Source organism: Silene latifolia, chromosome 6 (assembly GCF_048544455.1).
Source record: "Silene latifolia isolate original U9 population chromosome 6, ASM4854445v1, whole genome shotgun sequence".
NCBI lineage: Eukaryota > Viridiplantae > Streptophyta > Magnoliopsida > Caryophyllales > Caryophyllaceae > Silene > Silene latifolia.
In genome coordinates this window covers 82875745-82882999 of record NC_133531.1, presented here as the reverse complement: position 1 = coordinate 82882999, position 7255 = coordinate 82875745, and the positions used below count along the sequence as shown (strand labels likewise).

The window sequence follows — 7255 nt, the reverse complement described above, 5'->3', positions numbered from 1 at the left end:
GATTTTGGAAATGGGTCGTATGAGTATTCAATTTTCTTGTAATCTCGTGTTTAAGAACTTTGGTCTTGTCGGAATTTGCAATTGACAAGCGGTTCTAATTATTATCGAAACAAGCCAAAACCGACTCGTGAAAATCCCGACTTAAACCCGCTCCCTTCCTCCTTTCCTTTCCTTTCCCGCGACACCTCCCTTCCCCCTTCCTTTTTTCTGATTTTTCTCACCCAACTTCATCTTCCTTAACATTATATCCTATTCTAAACTAAAATACACCATTTTCTTACCTTTCTAAGCCAAATTTCACCATAACTCACTCGTTTCTTGTCGGATTTTCGCAAAGTTTATATTTTCGGAATCCTCTCTTCGAGATCTACGTCCTAGTATGTTTTAATTTCAGTTTTCTTGATGTTGATTTAAGACGAATTTGGGCATATTTCGGTTTTTATACTTATTATTGTGTTTTTATTGTTTATTTAGGTGAAGATTTGGAAGACGAGTTTGGGGACTCGTATATTGTTGAAGATAGTGGCTAGTGTATATTAGGGTTTGGTATTCAAGGTGCTAATTGCTCATTTTCTAGCTTAAGGTAACATATTTCGAGTTACTCGACGAATAATCGTCACATTCTTTGCTTTTTGTATGTTTTTGTGATTTTTGTTTGAGTAGTAAATTTTCACATGATAAAATGGGTTGAATGCATGACTAATGCTTGTCTTTTGTTAGTTTAAGTTAACATATTAGTATAGGAATGATTAATTGATGTTTCAGACGATGTTAAACTGAACAAAAATGGAGAAATGGAGGGATGGGGGTGGCGGCCAGCATGCCCGGCAGGTCCAGGCAGGCCCACGACTGCCTTGGGGTTGGCCCGGGTTGGTCCATTGCTTGTTTCGTGGATTTTCATGCATTACTTGTAGTTTCGGGTTTATTAATGATATGCGTAGTAAAAGTAACATGTGGGTAGTCTTAGGAAATGAATAAGGTTAGTAGTAAATAAAATTTTGATGATGAAGTATGCTTATTATGGTAGTTGACACATATTAGGTTAGATTATAAAATGAAATTGTAATGAATAGGCTCAAAATGAATTTTATTGCAATGTTTTGATGATTGTGCCGAAAACTGAGCCTTAGTCCCTTTGACTGATTCGATGTCAGTCAATTGAGTGATTGGTCACCATAATTTAACCCGCACTGCCGCAGTAGGGGTTGCGGGTAAAAATTCGGTTGGATGAAAATTAATGTGAAAAATGGATAATCGGCCTTATTCTTGTTTTAGGCCATTTATTAAGTTTTTAGTTCACATGTGTTGTTGGTTGAATTTAATAGTTTCTTATATTGTAAAATGGCCCTAGATTCCCTGAAACCTTTAATATTGTTAATATTGCTAGAATTGGAAATTGGTATTGAATACTTCTTGCAGGTTGTTGTGTTTGTCATAGATAGGTCTTTATAGTCTTTGACGAGTATATGTTCACTGCTTAATAGCCTTTGTGTTCCTGACTTGGTGGGATTATATCCAAGTTGGGGCATGACCTCGTTACTTATTTTGATAGTAAGTGGTCAGCTTAAGTACTAGCCAACCCTTTGGTGGACTCCTTAGGGTACTCACTTTGTTTTAGAAAAATTGTGGGTCTTGGGTGCGGTGGTGTGTATCCGCATGTCTAGGTCTGCGCATATTTTAGGCTAGGGTTGTGTTGTGTCTTGGCCATGTTTTGATAGAACCTCTGAGCCAAGATACCGGTTCGATTACCTTCCCTACCTCGTGGTATAGACTTGAGTTACAGAGTGACTATTGACCGTACTAAGAACTTATGTCTGTCTTTGATATATTGCCCTTTCTTGTATGGTGATTTTATGAATTGTAATAGGTGAGATGTAAGCCGGTTACAATTGATAAAGTTTGGATTACTACTTGTTATATGTTTCATATGATAGTTTAACTTGGTCAGTTTAGTGTTTATATGTTAGAATACTTGATAGTTAATTGAATTATGAAGTGGTTTACATGTTTCATTACATGTTACATTAAATATGACATTTCGTGGCTGGGAGGACTCGAAGTTACTCCCCACTGAATTGTGGCTTTCGTGTTTGTATAAAATGCGATTGACAGGTTGATGATGCTTAGTTGGGGTACACAGACGAGCTAGTGAGCAAAAGAACCTTGGACCTAGTTTGGTTATATTTTGTACCTTTAAACATATGGTTGTGTATATATATTTTGAAGGGACATATGTCTCCCTCATTTTCTTTGGTTTGTATTACTATAACCCCGCGACTTTAGTTATGTTATGTAAATTAGGTTATTAGTCCTTGCAGGTTTTGGCACTCTTCCTTTGGGAAATGTTTGTGAATGGTTTAGAAAATTTTTAAAATTACAGGTTTTAATTAGTTGAACCAATTACAAACATATCCGGTCAGTTTTTCTGTAGAATTTACGTGTTTATTTAACGCTTTTTATAAGGGTGTCACAGTTGGTATCAGAGCTTGTTCCTCGCGACGCACGTTTGTGCACCCCACTTAAAATCACTTGACCTTTAATTAATAAACTTGAGAGATGGGTAGGATGGGTAGATTTAGGATTTTATGTGGTAGTCTGTTTGTGATTGCTAATTGATAGGTACTAATTAAATTTTCTCTTTTAAAGATGGCTCCGCCAAGAAGAATTGATGATGCTCTTTTACTAGTTCTTACTCAAATTCTCCAAAACCAACAAAATCAGCAGAATCAACAAGCTCCTCCTCCCCCGCCTCCTGAGGGTACTCCAGGCACCTATACTTGGGTAGCTAATCAATTAACCCGAATCAACACTCCCACTTATGGTGGAGAGATTGATCCAGTTGCTCTTACGGGGTGGTTTCGGGAGTTAGAGAAAAGCTTTACGTTGTATGATGTTAAGGAGGAACATAAGGTGAAGCTGGCATCTCACTTCCTAGTACGAGAAGCAGATCAATGGTGGTCCATGACTGGGCCTACCATTTCATCGGAACCAGGATTTGACTAGGAACGTTTCAAGGAACTAGTGGAGGCCCGATTCTATCCGCAAGAACTTATGCAGCAGAAGTTGAAAGGATTCATGGAATTAAAGCAAGGAAGCCTTCCTGTTCAGGCCTTCACCGATAAATACAACGAGTTGGCTCATTATGCAACTAGATTGGTGAAGGATGACAATGAAAAAGCCTTCTTTTATCTTGAAAAGCTCTCTCCTAAGATCTAAAGTATGGTCCGACGGGACTCCACCAGCTTGGTTTCAATTTACAATGATGCTTTATGGGCTGAGAATTCCCTAAAAGACATTGAAAATGAAGCTCGTGCAACCAGTTCCAATCTTGGCAAGAGGCCTTTATATCCATCTTCTAGGCCCTATACTCCTTCACCCAGGTTCATCTCTTCTCCCTCTGACCCAAACAAGAGGAGATTTGTTTCTAATGTGCAAGTTAACCGGGGTGATCAATCTTCAGCTTTTAACGGCAATAAAGGTACTAAAGACCGAGTGTGCTATAACTGCAAGAAACCAGCACATCCTGGTAAATGCTTCGTTGATCCTATCATATGCTTTTCTTGCAACAAACCGGGCCACAAGTCACCGGAGAAGAAGGTGACGGATCCTACTACTCCTGCCGCCCCAGTGAGGCCAGTGAGGCCGAAGGGTCAGATTTTTGTCATGAGCCGAGCAGAAGCTGAGGCACACCCTGATATCATTACTGGTACATTTTCTATTTTTGATGCTCCTTGTTTGGTACTATTTGATACGGGTGCCTCTTTATCTTTTATTTCAATAAAACTCTCCGATAAATTATCACTTGAATCATCACATGGAGAAAGCACATCTATATCCTTACCCTCTGGTGATGTCTTTTCCTGTTCTAAAATCTATCCTGAAGTCCCTATTTTTATTGCGGGATCTATATTTCCAGCAAATCTTTTCCAATTTCCGCTTGAAGAATTTGATGTCATTTTCGGCATGGATTGGTTACATACTTATCATGCTCGATTTAAATGTCGGGACCAGAAAATAATTCTTACAAGCCCTTCAGGTCACCGTGTGTCTTATCAAATGGTTAAAAGACAAACCGGTACTAAATTAATTTCTGCTATGAAGTTTGTCAATGCGATGAAAAAGGGTCATCAAGCCTTCTTGTGTATGGTGACTCCTTTAGATTCTTCTTCTCTGCCTCCTAAAGAGAACATTCCTGTAGTATGTGAATTTCCCGATGTTTTTCCTGATGAGCTACCGGGAATTCCTCTTGAAGGGAAGTTGAATTTACTATTGATCTCATTCCTGGTACCGGCCCTATTGCTAAAGCTCCTTATAGGCTGGCACCGTCTAAAATGAAAGAGCTGAAGACTCAGCTGGATGATTTGATTGTCAAAGGTTTTATTCGACCTAGCTCTTCACCTTGGGGTGCTCCTGTTCTCTTTGTAAGAAAGAAGGATGGATCTATGCGGTTATGCATAGATTATCGTGAACTTAACCGGGTTACTATTAAGAATAAATATCCTCTTCCTAGAATTGATGATCTTTTTGACCAACTCCGAGGTGCTTCCACTTTTTCTAAAATTGATCTTCGTTCGGGCTATCATCAAATTCCAGTCCGAGAAGCTGATATTCTTAAAACCGCCTTCAGTACGAGATATGGTCATTTCGAGTTTATGGTGATGCCATTCGGATTGACCAATGCTCCAGCAGTATTCATGGATCAGATGAACCGTACTTTCAGAGAACACCTTGACAAGTGCGTTGTAGTGTTCATTGATGACATCCTGATCTATTCTAAATCTGAAGAAGAACATGTCCAACACCTTCGTGCTATTTTGGAGATTCTGCGCCATGAAAAATGGTATGCTAAATTCTCTAAATGTGAATTCTGGTTACCTAAAGTGACCTTCCTTGGGCACGTCATTTCAAAAGAGGGCGTTATGGTGGATCCTGCCAAAATTGAAGCCGTTGTTGATTGGAAAAGTCCGACCAATGTTTCTGAAATCCGTAGTTTCCTTGGCTTGGCGGGTTACTATCGGTGATTTGTGAAGGATTTTTCAAAGATTGCTAGGCCAATGACTCAGTTGCTGAAGAAAGAGTCTAAGTTTGTGTGGTCTGAGGAGTGTGAAAATGCCTTCCAGGAATTGAAAAGGAGGTTGACTACCGCTCCGGTGTTGACCTTACCTGAAGAAGGAGTGGACTTTGATGTTTACTGTGATGCTTCTAAGCATGGTATAGGTTGTGTCTTGATGCAAAAAGGGAAAGTCATTGCATATGCCTCTCGACAGCTTAGAGTTCATGAAGTTAACTACCCGACTCATGATCTTGAATTAGTTGCGGTGGTGCATGCTTTGAAGATTTGGAGACACTACCTTATTGGAGTTCATTGCAACATCTACACCGACCACAAGAGCCTCAAATATCTCTTTACCCAAAAAGATCTGAACATGAGACAAAGAAGATGGTTAGAATTGGTGAATGACTATGATGCCGATCTAATTTATCACGAAGGAAAAGCTAATGTGGTGGCTGATGCTCTTAGCAGAAAATCCGGTCATTCTTTGAATTCTTTTCGGGAATTACCTCCTGAACTTGCTTTAGAACTTCAAAAATTAGGAATAAGCCTTGTAAAAAGGGGCTCTAATCATCTTGATGCCATGTCAGCCGAACCTGACTTCTACCGTGAGATCCGTGCTTGCCTTTCCAATGATCCTACTTTCAAATCCATTCAAGCTAAAATTCAACTTGGACAAGCTAAGGATTGTAAGATTGATGATGATGGGTATCTTCGTTATCATGGTAGAATCTATGTTCCGAGTGCAGCCGATTTGAGAAAAAGAGTTCTTGATGAAGCACACCTCTCTCCTTACTCCATTCATCCGGGAGGTACCAAAATGTACAAAGATTTGAGATTGCAATTCTGGTGGCCTAGGATGAAGATTGAGGTTATGGAGTATGTCAGTAAATGCCTCACCCGCCAAAAGTAAAGATAGAGCATCAAAAGCCCGGGGGTTTGCTTCAACCCTTGGATGTTCCTCTTTGAAATGGGAGTCTATTTCCATGGATTTTGTGATGGCTTTACCTTAACTTCCACCGGGAAGAATGCTTGTTTGGGTGGTTGTGGACCAATTGACTAAGTGTGCTCGGTTTATTCCTATCAAAGAGACCTGGAGATTAGAAGTTCTAGCTGGTGCCTATGTGAATGAAGTAGTGCGCTATCATGGGGTTCCTAAAGATATAGTTTCAGATCGAGACCCTCGATTTTGTTCTCGCCTTCGACTCGCATTACAAGAGGCCTTGGGTAGTAAACTATTGATGAGCACCGCCACGCCGCCACCGATGGTCAAACCGAGAGAACGATTCAAACTTTAGAGGATCTTCTTCGTGCTTGTGCCTTAGATTTCCAAACTTCCTGGGAGAAATGTTTACCTCTGGTTGAGTTCTCTTACAACAACAGCTATCAAGCCTCCATTAAAATGGCACCATATGAAGCTCTGTATGGTAGAAAATGCCGTACTCCTATCTGTTGGGATCAAACCCAAAATGTTCCAATGTTAGGACCTGATTTGGTGACCGAGTCCATTGAACAAGTTAAGATCATTCGGGAGCGGATGAAGGCCGCTCAGACCGGCAAAAATCATATGCTGATGTCCGTCGTCGACCACTTTCTTTTGAGGTTGATGATCAAGTATTCCTTAAAGTGTCACCTATGAAAGGGGTGAAACGGTTTGGCGTAAAAGGGATGCTGAGCCCTAAATATATTGGACCTTTCCTGGTGATTGAAAAGATTGGTCCTGCTGCTTATCGTTTAGAATTGCCCCCAAATCTGAGCAAGGTTCACAATGTCTTCCATGTTTCTCAATTGAGGAAGTACATTAGTGACCCTAGCCATATCATCCAAGAAGAGATTCTTGAATTGGATCCTAACTTGGTGGTTGAAGAAAGGCCAATTCGGATTCTTGAAAAAGCCAATAAGCAACTTAGGAGCAAAGTTGTACCTCTAGTCCGTGTTCTTTGGCGTTGTGGAAATGTCTAAGAAGAGACTTGGGAGACTGAAGCTTCTATGTTAGCTAAATATCCTGAATTATTCTCGTAAGGTATTCCTTTTCTTACTCTTTTTCCGAGTTACTAAGCCGTATTTACTCATAATTAGTAAGATATTATTCTTATTATAGAACTTTAAACTGAAATTTTGAAAATACTTTTATTATTTTTAATGGTTTTAACATTAATGAGTGTTAAATCTCGTTGTTGGTGACGTCCCAATAATGGATTT

The 7255-nt window shown here is 39.8% G+C and overlaps 1 long non-coding RNA gene across 1 annotated transcript; it reads left to right on the top strand.

Moving 5' to 3' along the window:
* The first annotated feature begins 265 nt into the window (after nucleotides 1-265).
* Nucleotides 266-2269, top strand: LOC141658824 (uncharacterized). Its single transcript, XR_012549459.1, has 3 exons — nucleotides 266-377; nucleotides 475-583; nucleotides 2113-2269. It is a non-coding gene; the product is annotated as an uncharacterized LOC141658824 (long non-coding RNA).
* Nucleotides 2270-7255: the final 4986 nt, after the last annotated feature.